Consider the following 18,419-nt stretch of genomic DNA (forward strand, 5'->3'; position numbering starts at 1 on the left):
TGTTTTTTTTTTGCCTAAAATTTTTGGATTTTATTTAATGGGCATAGAATTGTAATCCCATTCCTTAAAAGATAATATCGAAGATAATATTAGTGTAGAAATTACTGGTACTGTAGTAAATATTAGTGTAGTGTAGAAATTACTGGTACAAAATTTTTTTGTGTAATAAGTTACATTAAGTATATAGATAGACTATACAATTGACGAGACCAAGAATTATTACCTTATACCTATACAGAAAAAAATTAACAATAAATTTGCAATGTATACATAAGAAATACTCGTATTTAATAAATTTCATAGAATTACACTTTATTCTGACCGTATACATAAATAAAATATTCACTTAAAATAAAAATCAAACTAATTGAAAGTTTATTACATAGTATAAAATTATGTGAGCATTTACTCATAAATTTACTAGTACAATTTTAAAAAAATTAATTATTTCAATTAAAAATTAAAAATATTGTAATAATTGCCTTATATTTTTAAGTATAACAATATTCAAAAAAATTATTTTTTTCATTCTGTTTTCAAGTATACCCTAGAGTTGATTAATTCAAATTCATATTCGGCACCCCTCCCCCTCGTCATTTTATAATAATTTTTTGTTTTTAACCAATTTTTCATATTTTCATTTCATTTTTTTATTTCTTTTTACACTATTATTTTTTTTTTGCTTCCACTTTTGATATAAGAAAAACTTATGAACCGATTTTGGTACTTTTTGTTGAAAAAAAAATTGAAGTTTATATCGTAACAAAAAAAAAATTAAAAAAACAAAAAACCGCGTTAAAAAAAAAATTTATTTTCACTTCCAATATAATAGAAATTGCAAGAGAATTTTCCGAACTAACAACCATCCCAACAAAAAAAAAAATTAATTTTTTTGTTTTCATAAGTTTTGTAATTATAAAAAAAAAAGAAATAACTAAAATACAATTTAATCAAAAAACACAAGTGGAAAAGAAAGAAAAACAATCCGCAAAGACGGAAAAAAATTTTGTTTTTTTTTGTTATATTTAAAATATCCTGAAATTTCCTGAAATATCCTGAAAATTTTTAATATACTAGTTTAAATATTTTTAATACGAAAATTTTTTCTTTATATTTTTTTTCTTTCCTTCCAGGATAATGAAAAGTGAATTGAATTTTGAATGAAAAAAAAAAAATCAGGAAAAGAATAAAAATAAAACAACAATAAAAGCAAAAAAAAAAAAAATAATAGTAATTATATTGTACAAACAAGTAAATAGAAAAATATAATTAAAAAAATCATTTTTATTCAAAATTAAAGTTGAAACAAAATTAAAACACAACCGAAAAGGAAAATAAGAAAAAAACTTAAAGGAGCTGAAAAAAGTGAAAATAAAAAAAAATATTCAAAAATAATAATGATAATATTAAAAAAAATAATAAAATTAAATGAAAATAATTAAAAAAAAATATTAAGGTGAAATTAAAATAGAAAAATAAAAAACACAAAAAAAAAAGGATACAAAATTTTTTAATTAACAAAAGATGAAAAATAAATAAAAAAATAAAAAAAATCAATATAGTGAATTACGTAATATTTAAATGAACATTAATGAAATAAATTTGCAATTATAATACAATATTACATACACACATATATATATACATATATGTATGCAATTATATTCAATAAAAAAAAGTGTGCACAAATATTTGTGAATAAAAAAGTAAACTGAAAAAAAAAAAAAAATAATTTTTTTTTTTTAAATAAATTTCAATAATTTTCTAAAATTAAAAAAATATTCATTAGTATAGTATTAAACAAACCAGTACAATAATCTATGTATATATATATAATATATCGAAATAAATAAAATAAAAAGCAAAATAAAATAAAATAAATTGAAATCAAATTTTTTTGGATATAAATATAATACAAATACTTATTTACATATATATATATATATATATATATAAATAGTTATAATATATATCAAAATTAAAAATATAAACATAAAAATATAATATATACGGAAAAAAAAAGAAGAACGAAAAAAGAAGAAAATAAAAGCAAATAACAAAACACGGAAATTAAGCTGCATATGAATATAAAGATCAGGTGTCAAAAGGTAATAATCATTAGTTTTATCTTATATATATATACATATATATATATATATATATATACTGTTATTCTCATTATTGTGGTTCTTTAATATACAAAATTTATTTATCTATATATATATATATATATATATATATATACTTATTTATTTATTTAAATTAAATATTAAAATAATTATAATAAATTCTTATGTAATATGGGTTTTTAGTTTATATCGGAAAAATTTATATTATTTTATATAATATTATATTTATATATATATACACAATAATATATATATATATATACAATTATATTGTATAATATTTTATTTATTTTATTATTATTATTAAATATATAATTCTATGAAATTGAGAATTTAAAATTAATCCTGATTTAGTTAGTGATGCATTTAAAATAGTATTTAAATTTAATAATAGTTATTTTTCTATATATACAATATAATGAATATACGTACTATATATGTGTATATATAAAAAAAAAAAATAATAGTTATATTGTTCAAATAAAAATAATATTATTATATATATTAAGTAATTTAATATTTAATATTTAAATATTATTTTATTGTATATACAGTGAATTTTTAAATTTTGAATTTTTTTTTTCAGAAAAATTATCATGTTATATGCAAAATAATTTAAATTATATGTAAAGAAAGTGTTATATAACCAAAAAAATTTTGTATTCTTGTGGTAAATTAATTAATATTTTGCAATTATGGGGGAGGGTTTTGATGATTTATGATGCTTGAATTTAAGTGATTTAATGGTATAATAATGATAAGAGACACAGAATGTTTATTAGACAACAGTATTTTTAATAGACACAGTCTACTTTGGCCGAAAAGAGTGAAAACAAAAACCAAGTGTTTTGCCCTTCTATTACAGGCCATATGGATATTATTTATACTTTTATTAGATGATATGTAGTAATTAAATTAAAATCGTAATATGAAATGCCTAACAATTTAAGTTCAAAAACTCATTTGTAATAATAATTTTTTTTAATAATTGCACAAAATATCAATTTGATCAAAAAATTCGAAGATGTACAATTGAATTTCTTAGCAAAAATTAGTTTTTTAAGCTATGTAAATTGCTTATATTATTAATTTAATTATATTATAATATTATAATTATTTTATAATTGCTTATATTATAAATTTATTAACTATAACAGTTAAAAATTACTTCGAAATATAGAAAATTTAAATTAGAATTATTATAGAAAATTAATTATAATCAAATAGTTCCAGAATTTATTAGGAGATTTCGAAATTTGTTTACAAATTCAGTTTTAAGAGTTAATTCCTTTTAATTAATTCTTAAAATTAAATTAGTATTTGAATTCTAATTAATTTCTGTGTTAAAATTAAAGTATTTTATGTGAAATGATCTAAATATAAATTTAGAGGTTCTAAATTTTTGCATACCGATGCTTAAAAGAAATTTTTTATTTCTAAAACAAAATTTAATAATTGACTATCTTATATTTTTTTGTTAATAACTGTATATACAATAGATAAAATCAATTAATAATTAAAATTAAAATAATATCGTATAATAATAATTAAGTAATACTAATAATATATTATTGTTATTAAATAAAATTTTATACAATATGTAAAAGAGTGGATTATAAAGTATAATTACAATATGTATCATTAAACAAAAGATCATAAAATATTTATAAATATTAAATATTATATTTTATTTTTTATAAATCTATAATGTGGTTATCATTTAAATAATTTTATTTACACAAAATATTAGAATATTTGAAAATGTCAAAAAGTTACAAGATTATATTATTAATTAAATACATGCATACATATTTATATGTATGCATGTATTTAATTAATAATATAATCATATATGTAAATATTAAATTATAATTATGTGAATAGAATAAATATTTATCTAGTATTTATATTAGATTTGAATATAAAACTTTTGCTTTAATATACGATTACAATTTGTTTTAAAGAAAATTAACAAATAAAATTTAAATATATAAAAAATTGCATATTTTGAGGTGCAATTTTTAAAATTTAATATTTGATATTAATCGAGTGTTAAATATTAAATTTTAGTGTAATTCAAATTAAAATTTATGGAATTAAGATATACTTTTAACATATACAATTTAAAATAATTTCTTGGAGTAGAATTTTGTAGAAATTTATGAAAATAATTTTCGAATTAATTGTAAATCATATAGAATACCACGAACTAGAATAGAATAGAATGTTAATTTATCCGAGTTTGGTTAACCCTCACTGTTTGAAATTTCTATTTTAACAATAATATGAATTCAAACTTTAAATATACATAAAATTTTTATCTTTTAGCTACAAATTTTCTGCAATTTTTTTATTATTTTCCTTTGGAAAATTTTAAAACGATAAATTGAATAATTCACGTTCATATTATTATTTCTATTAAACAAAATTGTTTTTCGGCTTTTAAAAAAAGTTTTGACTGGAAAAAAATAACTTTGTTTTCGAATTCAAAAATATATATATATATATATTTGTGCATTTTATATAGTGCATATTATATAATAGAGTTCGCCTTAAATTTTTAATTGAAAAAAAAAGAAAAGAGTATAAATAAGTAAAAATTACGGAAATAGTAAAGTTTTCATTTTAAATTAAAAATAATTTTTCCAAGTTTTATTTTCTGTTTTGGTTTTTTTATGTACATTTTTCAATTCTTTAAGATATTTAATGTTTGCACATTTGAAATTAATATTGAAAACTTATCGAAATTTATATATATGTATGATTGTATGTACATTGGTATTTTTTAAATAAAATTTGCTTTTCAAATTATGTGCTCTTTGCTATTTTTAGCATTTTTCCAAAAAAAATTTTGAAAAAAGTGCTTATTTGTTTCACTCTCTATTCGTCCATTGATCCGTTTACCAAACTTCTATACCCTTGAGCATAGAAAGTTGATATTTCAATTGTGCATAGATCTTTACTAGAAATTTATTTCTGTGCAAGAAAATTTTTACCAATAAGAGTTATAACTTCTCAAAGGCCTTAAAATGCCATTTTATGATTACTTGTTTTAAAGAAACCATAAATATTTTTCAAATTTTGTTAATGTAGGAAAGTAGAGTCGGGATTTTTCTACAGCGGCGCAATATAACTAAGTAACAGAAAAGCAAAATGGTGCTACTAATATTAACTGTTATCTAAAATCAGTTTTTTTTTTCAGAATTTTTTATATCGTTCTTTTCTAGGCCATAAGTTGTTTGATTTGGAAATATTAGCAGCTTTAAGATATTAATAAAGTGTCTACCCATTCTTAAGTTATTTTTTGAAAAATATAATATTTAAATATTTTTCTTAACTCCCACAATTAACCCTTAAATTCGACGGTTCAAGGATTGCATACATTGCTTATCCTAAATGTATGCAATCTTTGAAATATTTCGAAAATTTGTTACTTTACAAACACCATTGGTTTGACCCAAATTTATTTTATATGTATATATAGAGAATATTCAAGGATTATCAGTAGAGACATAAGTGTGTGTTCGGAAGAAGAAAAAATATATATAAGATTTCCTTTGAAATACATAAAGAATATTAAAATCGCTAAAACTTTCTTTTTATTTCTTCATATTTTTTTCGTAATATTTTTATGCATAAAAAAATATTAAAATATGTTTTTTCATGTGTAAAAAACATTTATATATCATTTTAAAAATTTCCTAATTTAAGATCACAAAACTTTGTTTTTTTTTTGTATTCAGAAAAAAGGTAAAATTTTCAATTTGAATCTTTAATTTGTTTTTCGTTCTCTTGTAAAATTTAGTAAAAAAATATTTATTTTGAAAAAAAAACTTTTTAGACATTTAGTTTTTCTCATTTCGTATACTCGTATGTAAATGCATATGTACATATATACTTAGCCATATAAGGATAAAATTTTAATATTGCTGATTTGAATAAAAAAATCTATGATTGCAAAACAAGAAAAAAAAAAAATTCTTAATTGGATTGAATTTTAAATTTATATTGAACAAAATAATATGAGATTATATATTTAATAGAGAGTATATGTATTGAGGGGTGTTTACATAAAATTTATTTTGAGAAATTCATTTTTTTTTTTGCTTGCATAAATTTAAATTTTTTTTTCTCTAATTTTATATTATTTATACATACATACATACATATATGTATAGTATCTTAATATCCTTTTATATTCACAACAAATTGAATTATGATTTTTTAACAAATCTTTTAATTTTTATAAAATATTTTTTATATTTATTAGTTGATTTCACGAAATTATTAATTTAAGTGTATATAGGCAATAGATTACATTAAGTACATTTCAAGTATGCCATAAATACATTAGAAGTCAAGTAGTTTCATATTGAAAATTTCTAAAAAAAAATTCAATAAGAAATTGGGATTCTTCGATTAAGAGCGACACGTTATTTTATTATTCTGTATTTTCTGTACATATTCTGCTTTTAACAGTAATCAATAATATACAGATTTCTGCCGAACACATTCTCTGATATTTCTAAATAATTCCAAATTAAATTCGCTTTTAATTTTAGAAACTCTTAAAATAATCTTTTAATTTAAATTAATAATTTAAAATCCTTGAAAAATAGCAAAATCCACGACTGTTCAAGAATAATATCTTGAAATTGAGTTAAAATTGAGTATTTAAATTTGAGCAATGATAGATCTTGGAGATTTTTTCTCTTATTTGTTATAATATTTCCAAATATCATCTATTATATTAAATTGATAAATATCTGTTCTCTCTTATTCTCTTTGTTTCAAATAAGTTGAATATTGAATATAATTAATGCTTGAACTGAAAATGAGAACAATTAATTAAAATAAGAGTAATAGAGTTTTCACTCAGAAAACATGTCAATTGTATTATATTTGTAATAATGTAGTTTTAATTTATAGTAATATTAAGTAAAAAGAATTAAAATTTAATTTTAGTTAGTGTGAAATACTATAATATCTCGGATTCTCAAACTCTATTCTCTTTATATTTTATTTTTTATTTTGCAACACAATTTCTGTATGTTTAAAGATATTTGAAGAGAATCGTATATTTTAATCTTAATTTTATTTAGCTTATTTTATTAATTTTTTTTCTCTATTATTCTTTTATTTGTATATTAATTGAATTTTGAAGTGTTATATAGAATATTATAGTCCATTTGAGATTTCTAATAACCCAAAAAATTCCCATACACAATAAATAAATTACCTATATGTATTTTTATATAATAATATATATATTATATAATAATAATATGTATTCATAAAAATAAATAATATAAAAATTCAGTCCTTAGATTTCTTATTTGACGTTCTTAGAATTTTAAAATGAGCGTTCTTTTTACTATTTTTACAAAACAAAGAACAAAAAAAAAAATGTTTTATGCTTCCTTTTTTAGTGTTTTTTTTCTTCTATTTTTCATTATATATATATATATATATATATATATATTTAATATTTTTGATTGAAAGGAGAGGGCTAAGAAGCTTAATCTTTAAAGAAGAAGAAGCAAATATAGATGAAAAAAAAAAAAAAACTATTTCATATTAAATGTCAAACATTTTACACAAATATAAAAGATGAAAAAAAAAACGAGAATAGACCATCAAGAGAGATGTGAATGTCAACTTAAGTACGTATACGTACACCATTCGTATAATAATACTATTTGCAGCTGATAAAGAATCAAAAACAACAAAGAGAAAAGAAAAAATATATAAACAAAAATCATAACAAATGACGACTCACATACTTTGTTAAGGTTTTCAAAGCTCATTTCTTGTCATTTATTATTTCAGTCCTTTGTAAATTATAAGAAAAAAAAAAAAGAAAAGAAGAAAAAAGAAGCGAAAATCCACTTTTCCTTTATGTATACACATACATACATATACATATGTGTATATTTTTTTCCATTAGGTATTTTAATTTTTTCTTTTTCTTTTCTGTTTCATTTTATTTATTTGTTATTGTTTGTATGTATAGAATCTGGTCCTTATGACAATAGAACTTTCAATATCTGACATAGAACTTTATTTTTTTGTTTCTTTCTTTCCTTATACTCTTAAAAAATTTTTTTTTTTTTTGTTCTCTCTTTATATTGTTAATCTCAACATTATTTCTTGCATACAATATAATATATGAGTATATAGATGATAAAAAGTTCCATTTGGAAAAACTTTATTTATTTTTACACATGCATATATGGAATGTAGGTGTATATGTAATTCTTATATATATGAAAATTAGGAATACCAAATTTCAAAAATGATAAAAGAATGTTATACTTATAATCATTAGGAATAAAGATGAAAAAAAAAAAACAAGAAAAAAAAAAATAAAAAATTATTTTACTATAGAGAACATGTGTAAGATCTTTGTCATTCTACCATTAAATCTTATGATATAGATAATGACTCTGTTGGATCATACATATATATATATATATACAGGAGAAAAATGTGTTAATTTGATATATTGTATACGGAACGCAATATTAAGATAAGTATTATTTTTTATTTTATAATAAATTATTATATTTGTAATAGTTAGTAATTTTGAAATTTTAAAATTGGATATAAATTTTTCCTATTTACCAAATCTTCCCTGTACATATATTAATTTATATAGCTAAGATCGTTAGGTCGTTGCGGTATTACAAGAAATAAAAAGTTGCAATAAAATTTAATTTTAAATTCTAATTAATATAGTCATATTTTTAATTTGCAGAAAATTTTTGCAAAAAAAAACTCTCAATTAGTTTTGATATTTTGAATTTCTTTATTTTGTGAATTAGAGTGATAGTTTTCTTATAAGCATTAAAAATATGTGATTGTGATCATGCATTGTTCAGATTTAATATTTCATTTTGTATTTTATTAGTTATTTAAATAATTTTTAAAATTATTTGTTATTAAAAGTTCAAATGAAGATCAAATCTTGGAAAAAAAAATATAACTTTAGTAAAAGATAAAATGTTTACTGACTTGTTAAATGGGTCTTTGTTTAAAATTTTTTTGGGTCGCTAAATTTTTTTCTACATATTGGCGGAAAATAACGTATCTTATATTACATACCAAAGGATTCGAAGTGAAAAATTTGTAATACTTCTCCTATATTATGAAATATATATCAAAAACAAAAAAATATTTTAAAATGTTTGAATTAATTTTAGAGTTGTTGAGAATGGATCAATTTCTTGTCCAGTATACATAATTTTCCGGGTAATAAAATCTGCATAAACTAGATAAATTTCAATTCCTTTTGTGAATAAGAAATTGGGCAATTACCTATGAGTAATGAGGAGGTAAATGCCATGCACATTTTATATATATATTCTGCTTTAGTTGCCAGGAGTCACAAATGGTTTGTATAATACTTTTTAAATACTAAATATGGAGGTATATTTCTAAGTAACGAAGATAGTTAAAGGCACCAATAGCTTATTCTAACCTCACAATATCTCGGTGATCGAATATTCTCTTGCTTATATCCCTCTTCTCTGTTGAAGTTAAAAAATTTCATTAAAATTTTCTAGTTTACATGAATGGTTTTATTGCGTCGTATAAAAATAATAATATTAATTGTGTTGTATACTAAACATGTGATATTTGGTGGAATTCATTGCTATATGAACAAGAAGCTTGTGCAGTATAGCTTTAAATGTATTATTTCACTTATACAAATTGATCCTCTATTCAGGAATATATTCCAAATCTTATAGTTTGAAAATAATTTATTTCCCATTATTCCAACTTCACATAATAATTTTGGCATGTCAAATTTTTAACAAAATAATTTTTTGATTTATAATTTAGGTTAATGGTAGTACAAAAAACTATCATGATTTTAAAAATATTTATATAACATTAATAGAAAAATTCGTATGAGACGAAATTAATTTTGCAACCCTGTAACTTTTTCTCTTATTACATATATATCCATGTATGTATATATATACATAATATTAATTTTAATATATGGAGGTTATCAGGTTGTTTCAGTTTTTTTTTTTATAAAATTTTATACAAAAATATTACACAATCCTATAGAATTTTGGATATTTATTTTTATTTATTATGTTTTTTTTTCTATAGGACCATGAGAACAGAAATTATATTGTATAAAAATATATTACTGTACACATGTATATATATATATACTTAATATGGTTGCATATATATATAGGTATATATGATTATAATAAAAAACTGATTTAATCGATTTAGCTTTGCGTCATTTGAACAATATTACGTTATAATGTTCTTGAAAACTTTATATGTATAACATTATAAGGATATAAAGAAATTTTTTTTCTTTTAAGAATTACCTAACATTTATATCAATGTCTTATATAATAAGCATATAAAACTTCATATAAATCATTTATATACAAACAGTATAGTAAACAAACAGGGATCACATGGTATGAGATGGATATTGTTAAATTACCACTCAACTTCTTAAAAGATAGAAACTATCCTAGAACTATTTTAATGCTAATTTTCAATTTATTTTTTTCATGATTTTTTCAATTTTAAATACACATAGAACTGTCGTCTAATAACTAAATATAACTTTTTGATTAAAATACTATGAACAGGTTCACAGATGCAATATAATCTGTATTCTTTAGATTTGGTGCTTTTTGACAGGAAGTGAACTTCGTAAGATTATTTAGGTTAACAATTTTTGATATGTCTAGTTAGGCCGAAATATCTAGTTATTAGAGCATACAATTGGCGTATACAATTTAGAATTGATATGGAATTTTTAATTGCATAGTTAAAACGAAATGGGAAGAATGCCATATACCGCCCTATACGGAGCCCCCCTTTAAGATTGTTAAGGTTAATTTTCATATTGAAAATTTATATTTGATTTGCGAATTATTTTGTTACCCTTTCTTTTCCAACTTTTTTTTTTACGCTGCACTGTCTGTACGTAATATACCTAAATAAAATTTATACTCCATATTCTAGACATCCCATACATTAATATAGACTTAATACGAAAGCACACATAAATGTATATGCTTTTATATTAAGTGTGGTATATATAGATTTTCGCGGTGCAAACAAATCACAAGAAATTTTTGAAATATTTTTTTTTTGATAAATTGAGACAAGGTTTGTTGTTTGGTTTTTGTTTTTTGCACATATGTATATACTTATGTATACATATAAAATGTACAAGATAATATTTTTCTTCAGAATTATGTACATATTAATAAGTTCAAATAATGATCATATACACATGCTCGTATAACTTTATGTGTATGTAGGTCTACATTTATGTTGAAAAAATTAAAAAAGCACACTTTTAATATTACAGAACTTAAATTGTTCTTATGTATTATATAGGATATTTTATTATGAACACATGAACATATTTTAAATTCTCTGTTTTCTATATGTACATATGTATGTATAAAATATGTCAACTTCATTATAACATAACCTTTTCTTTAATGAAAACTTCAATTAGCTTTCCATATAAAGATTTAAACGTAAAATAAATTTATGATGAAAAAATATGTTGAATTCTTAAAAGTAGAAGGAAAAAAGGCACGGCACGGAAAAGTTTAGAAATATTTTGAATGCGACGGTTCTGTATATAATTTAAATTTATCATGAATGAATAAGGAATGCTTAAGATGTATATAAAATTTTATATATTTATGATTGGTATAGGTAAGTTTTCGCGAAAATATTTTATGCATTATATACATAATGATGTACGAGTATAAGGTATTAGGTTCCAATAATTTTAAGTTTTTATTATAGTATGTTTTACATTTTTTTGAGTTTGTTTAAGTACATACATATATAGTACTATACATTTTAGTTATACATAAGAAATTTTAAATGAAGCCAGAATATCTAAGAAATTTTAAATGAAGTTTAAAATATGAGAAAAATTTTCATAATTAATTACCACGTATATTAGAGAAATAAAATATTAAGTGAAGAAGTAAAATAAGAAAGCTAATTTCTTTCATCAAACATGTTAGTTCTCAATTAAATAAATATCAAACACTTATATTCTCAAATTTTGACTCTAAGTACTTATAAATATTTCAATTTTCTTCTGCAATGAATTTATGATTACACAAAATTTTAATTAGGTGTATAAATTTTGTTATGATTTTCCATCTAATGATTTAAAAGAAAACAATTAAAAAAAGAAAAAAAAAGTTAATAAAATGTAATCCTCGAGAAACGGACCAAAAACCATAGTTTGTACTGATGTGGGTGCATTTTACCGAGGCGTAGAAGTAAAAGAGAAGGAATGAAAACTTGCTCGTAGTGTGCTGCGATAGTATTCATTAGATCTGGCACGTGTTTAGGGTATTAAGGATAGCTAGCTCAGCAGGACGCATAATGACGGTTGAAGAAATGATTCCCGGAAATGGTGTATTCCAAGAAGTACATAAGACTCTCTCAAGGTTTTTCAGATAATAGGACTAATAATTATTGGTGCTTATTAATCAAAGAAAAATTATGGAAAAACAAAGAAAGAGTTGTTTTGTTTTTACCTTTATAGACGAATGACATATTGGATCATTAATTCTGTATAATGAGATGGTGACCCGCTTAAGGTTAAGATTTTGTGGATCCGTCTTAAGTCTTGAGATAACGTGCTGACATAATATTAAAATTTATTTGAATAAAGTGCTTATGTAGGTTGGGCCATGAACTAAAATAAATTCCTCCGGATCAATTTGAAATATGCCGAAAGGCTATTTACTTCAATTTTTTTTGTATAAGAGTTTAGAACAGTTGGAAAAATTATCAGTTACGAAAAATCATAGCTTTAAAGCTTGTTTACATCACATTTTTTCTATTATTCAACCGTCATTCTATGATTACTTTTATAACTGATCTACCAGTAAAAGCCATATTATCTACAAGATTAACAAATTTCAAGGACTTCTTGTACAAAAACCAAAAAATAACCTTAGCACTTTTAAAAGAAACACATGTACAATTTACATGCATTCTTATTGGAAGGCACGTCGTACATATTCTTTAAGTACATACGAATGCTAATAAAAAAAATTATTATATGTATATATAATGAAAAGCTAGGAAAAAATGAAGAACATTTTTCTTTTTTGTTTAACATGATAATCGCTTACAGCCGTCTTATAAATTATATTTTAAAATGCGATCAAAAAAAAAAAAAAAAAGACGTGTAAAATCAAAATTTTTGACTTAAACTTGTAATCACGTAGAAAATAAATTTCTTAGAATTTTATTTTTATATATAAAAAATAATTTTTTGAATAAAAACTTTAGTCTAGGTAACAGAAGGGAACAAAAAAATTTGGAAATTAAGTAGAATATGATCCTTTTTTCTTAATACCATGAAATAAAATATGATTGTGGTTTTATCTTAAAGTTTTTTTTTTGTTGTTCTCGAACCAAACATAATTTTTTTTATATTAGTCTTTTTTATAAGGCATTTGTTAGAAACTGTAAAACGGTATAAAATTGTTAATTAGTTTGTGATTGAAATGCTAAATGAGTAACATATACTAAATTTAACAATCGTCTAAATTCTAACAAGCTAATGAGTAACTACACTCTTTTTGGCGTAACAGCAACTATACACTTAATAAACAATATTACACACTTAATATATCAGAATTGATATCAATTTTAAATGTGACACAGTTATCCCTGTGAAAACTACTATGTTTTTCAGTATGATTACTTCTCTTTATAGGGAATGATTCCCTATTGGGAAATTATTGAATAATGGTTGAAAATTGAAAGTTTTCGCTTAATTTATATAAAAATCAATGCTCCATATTTGTTTTTTTTTTATCGTAAATTTAAATAAGATGCAAATAAAATGGGCATTTTATATGATTTTTACAGATATAGATAATTGGAATTAACGAAAAGTATTTTATTTTATAAAAAAACATATTTTTGCTATCAGAAGAGTTTTATGTGCGCTTAGATTAGTGATATTCAAAATATAAATTTTGTTGACTAATTCGTTTCCAAGAGTACACTTATAAAATCACTCAATCGCCTTGTTACATTTGATCTCTTTTTGATAAAAATTCAGTTCAAACTAAATTTCGTAACGAGAACGAATATTGTTGTCTCAAATTTATTGTACTATAAAGGGAAAACAGTCGACGATTAACCAGTTGCAAATTGTTAAATTTTAAATTTGTGTTAATAAAAACGCTCTTAGGCCGCAAACATTCTGAAAAATTAAATTATATTTCAATTAATTTCATATGAAATTTTTTTTCAATAAAATTATATATAGCGATCATTGATAATCTGATAGTTGCATTCTTAATTTTCATCATTTGTCTTACTTGCTCGTATATTTTTTAAACAATTTATTTTTGAATCGCGTTTAATGCTTTCTGTCTAAATCTCTTTCTACTTCAATTACAACATTTTGAATTTACGGTATAAGAATACTCTATTGCAACATTTTGAATTTACGGTATAAGAATTTTGAATATAAATTCAGCATAAGATAAAATTTTAGAATTTTTGTTTTTTTTTTTTGTGAAAGAGTAAAATAATATCCTGTTATTTAAATAAGTAATGTATTAGGTATTTATGTAAGTGGGTAATATGAAGGCATAATGTTAATTTATATTTCAGGTTAACAAAATATATAAGTGTTGTATAATATTTATATATATATATATATATGTACGTATATATCAATTTTAGTATATATATTTATTCTGAATTTTATATTTTAATGTATTCGATCTTTGGGTTTTGGTTCTTTTTTTTTTTTTTTTGTTTTTTCTCTTAAAGAAAAGGGAAAGCCTCGTAATCTTATCTATATACATAAATATATAAGCAAAAAGAAAAAAAATTTTTATCTCTTTTTGTTTTTTTATTTTGTTGTTGTTTTGTGTATGACCGTGAAATTTAGTTTTATTTCTTTTATATAAATATATATTATGTCTTACATACATGTATACACAAACATATTTAAATTTTAGGATTATTTTATCAAAAAATGTACTCAAATGTGTTTGTAACATAAATTTGTTTTTTTTTGTTGCATTAAATATACATTCATATATATTTATACATTAATATATTTGTATAACAATTTATTTTTTTATTCATATTTGTAAATTTATTTGCGTTTTTTTTTTCTGCTTTCATATTATATACTTGATATTTGCTTTTTTTTTAACCTAAAATGTAACTAATATATCCTTGAATTGCTCGTACATATTTAAGTATATGTATATATATATGCACATTTATATATGTATATATTTATATTTTTATATTTATCATAAATTCGTGCATATAATATAGTATATGTACAGGTGTGTATACAAATGTATAACGAATATAAATTATTTTTATTTAAAATTCCGCAAAAATAATAATAAAAGTACAAAAAAAAAATAATAAAAATATAAGAAAAAAAAAATTAAACCAAAAAGGATAAATAGGTAAAAAAAAAAAACAAACAAATAAAATGCAAAAGAAAAAAAAAAACAGGAAGAAAACTGAAATGAGCATAAAAGAAGAAGAACGAAAGAAAGAAAGAAAAAATGGAAAAATATAACAGGAAGTTAAATGAAAAGCTTTAAATTTAACAAAGCTTTTAACTTTGCATGCTGAATAGCATTTTTATATTATTATATACCGTTACGTTATTTTCGTTTTTAGTCATAAATGGTTGTATTTTTTTTTTTTTATTTGTCGCTCATTTTACTTCTTGTTATTTCTCTTCTCATTTGTTTTGTTTTGTTGTTTTTTCCTTTCCTATTTAATGTTTTCCTGTAATGAAAATTCTTTTTCATATATATGTATATAACGGTAAAATTGTGTTCAGTTTTAACATTTTTTTTTTGTTATTTTTGCGTTATTTTTCATTATTATTATCCTTTATTTTTTTTTTTTTTGTTTTTTAATATTATTGTATTGTTTTGTTACTGACATGAAATGCAAAAGTCAAATAAGATGAAAATAACGCAAAAAAAAAAAAACAAATATGTAAGTGAGTGCGCAAGACACTATTATGACATTACTTTACTTTCAATGTTGTGTACATCACAGTCATTCGAAAAAATATATTTATAAATATATAATATAGACATATGTACATATGTAGGTATTCATTTTGAATATAAAAATGGTGATTATTCAAGTGCCGTTATACAATATTGTATAAATAAACCGTTATAATGTTCCTTTCATATATATATATATATATAAAATAAAATAGGTTGTTACTTTAAAGTTAACACACATTTGGAATGGAATTGTGCTTTTAATTAGTCACATTTTAATTAAAAACAAAAAAAAAAAAAAAAACAAAACAGGGAAAACAGAAGACAACAAAAAAAACAAATTTGTATATGAAATAAAAATATAGCAAAACAAACAAATGGAATAATGAACAAGAATATAAGAAAATAAAAAAAAAAATATGTGAAAAAAAAATAACAGAAATTATAACGGAATAAGGATAATACAAAAAAAAAAAAAAATATTCTCTTTTTTTTTTATTTTTTTTTGTATTCTGTTTATTTGCATTTCATATTTTTTTTTAATTTTTTGTTTTTCTTCTAATTTTTGTTTTATTTATTTTTGACAATCTGCACTTAGAGCAAATGTTCATGTATGTACTTTAATAATATTGTGTATATATAAGAATAACAACTAGCGCCAGCACCAAAAAAAAACAGAATTAGAGCGACAACATCAACAGTAACAATAATTTTTGCTTTGTTTTTTTCCTTTTTCTTTTTTTTTTTCTCTTTTCTTTTGTTTTTCTGTTTTTTAATAAATGTATTGGTCGGAGTATGCTTTTATTTGTTTTGTTGTTTGTTTCTTCTTCTTGTCCTTTTTGTTTGTTAATATTGCAGTTAAGTTCTATTTTTGTTATACAATTATTTTGAGTAGGTTTTTGTTTTTTTTTTTTTTTTTGAACATAATAGAATTAGTACTTGAATTTTGAGTTTTTGTTTTTTTTTTGGTTTTCTTGTTTATTTTGTTTATTTTGTTATTTTATTCTATAAAATGTCCTGTGATATATTTTAATTACAATTGCATTATAAAGTATATGTAAAAATTATTCTAGCGAATATTTTATTTTTAAAACAAGAAAAAAAGCAAAATTTTAATCTCTGTTATTCAAATGATATGAAGTTTTCGGACATGTGCTTGTATTTATTTATGATACAGTATATAGAATGCATGTACTCTAAATGATTTCTACTTCCGGTTTAGGTTTTATGCATTTTTTGTTTAGGGCAAATGCGATTTAAATAAGCATTTAATTATACAAATGTGCTGGGTGTCGATTACATTTTTAATAAAAATATGTTTGATAATTTTTATAAGAAATTTTTATATTTTTTCCCATTACTCTTGATTTTAGTTTAATTTTTATAGAAATTTTGCAAAAAAAGAACAAAGCTAATTCTCTGGTTATATTAATATCCAATCTACTACTTTCAGTAGATTCCTACAGCATGGCAATTTGCATGCACAATGTACATAATATTATTCATTCGTACGGTTATCACAAAGTTGATACGGTTTAACACTACCTATTCTCGTGTAGGTGAAAATTTAATTCACTATAATTTTTTAAAAAATATAGAATAAAAATGTATATATTGATTTTATATTTATTAGGTATATTCTAGAATTATTAGGGATAAGCAGAAAAATTACATTTAACTTAGATTAAGGTTAATTTAAATTTCTATAGGCACTTTCATTCTCGTATTGAACGTACTGCTAGCTTTATTGGTATAAAATTCAAAAATCTTATTACACATGCATAATTTATTTTAATACAGATTAAAAATGTATATTATTTTGGAATCTATTTTGGAATCGAACAAGATTTTTCGATTTAACACAAAATACCAGTTTTCTTATGGAAAGTATTTAATTCTTGTACGGAAAAACTAAATTAGCGCCGAGGCAATAGTTGGTCTGTAGGACAAATTTTATCCGTTCAGAGTTTAAGTGATAGTTTTTAGGGTAGAAGTCAGTTTTCCCCACTGTCGGAGCAAAAAGGCAGGTAGCGCTATCCTTCTTCGTCTTTCGAGATTTTTTTACCTAGTAGAAAAAAAAATTTTTTGGAATCTGATGGAAGTTAAAATTTAATATTTCAAGAATTTGAAAATTTCTGTTTTTTATTGTTATTATTGTAGAGCTGTTGGTAGAGTCTTATATACCTGAAACTATAGTAAGCTAACAATATTTATTATGATTTCCAACTTTTACTGT

The 18,419-nt window shown here is 21.3% G+C and overlaps 1 long non-coding RNA gene across 1 annotated transcript in view; it reads left to right on the top strand.

The window, feature by feature from the left end:
- Positions 1 to 1,779: 1,779 nt before the first annotated feature.
- LOC129608776 (uncharacterized) overlaps positions 1,780 to 18,419 on the top strand; it is a 43,738-nt gene continuing 27,098 nt past the window's right edge. The window contains exon 1 of the long non-coding RNA XR_008696908.1: positions 1,780 to 2,108. This is a non-coding gene — a long non-coding RNA (uncharacterized LOC129608776). The remainder of the gene's footprint in view (positions 2,109 to 18,419) is intronic.

The sequence above is a fragment of the Condylostylus longicornis genome, unplaced genomic scaffold (genome assembly GCF_029603195.1).
Source record: "Condylostylus longicornis isolate FDR11 unplaced genomic scaffold, ASM2960319v2 ptg000034l, whole genome shotgun sequence".
In the NCBI taxonomy this organism is placed as follows: domain Eukaryota; kingdom Metazoa; phylum Arthropoda; class Insecta; order Diptera; family Dolichopodidae; genus Condylostylus; species Condylostylus longicornis.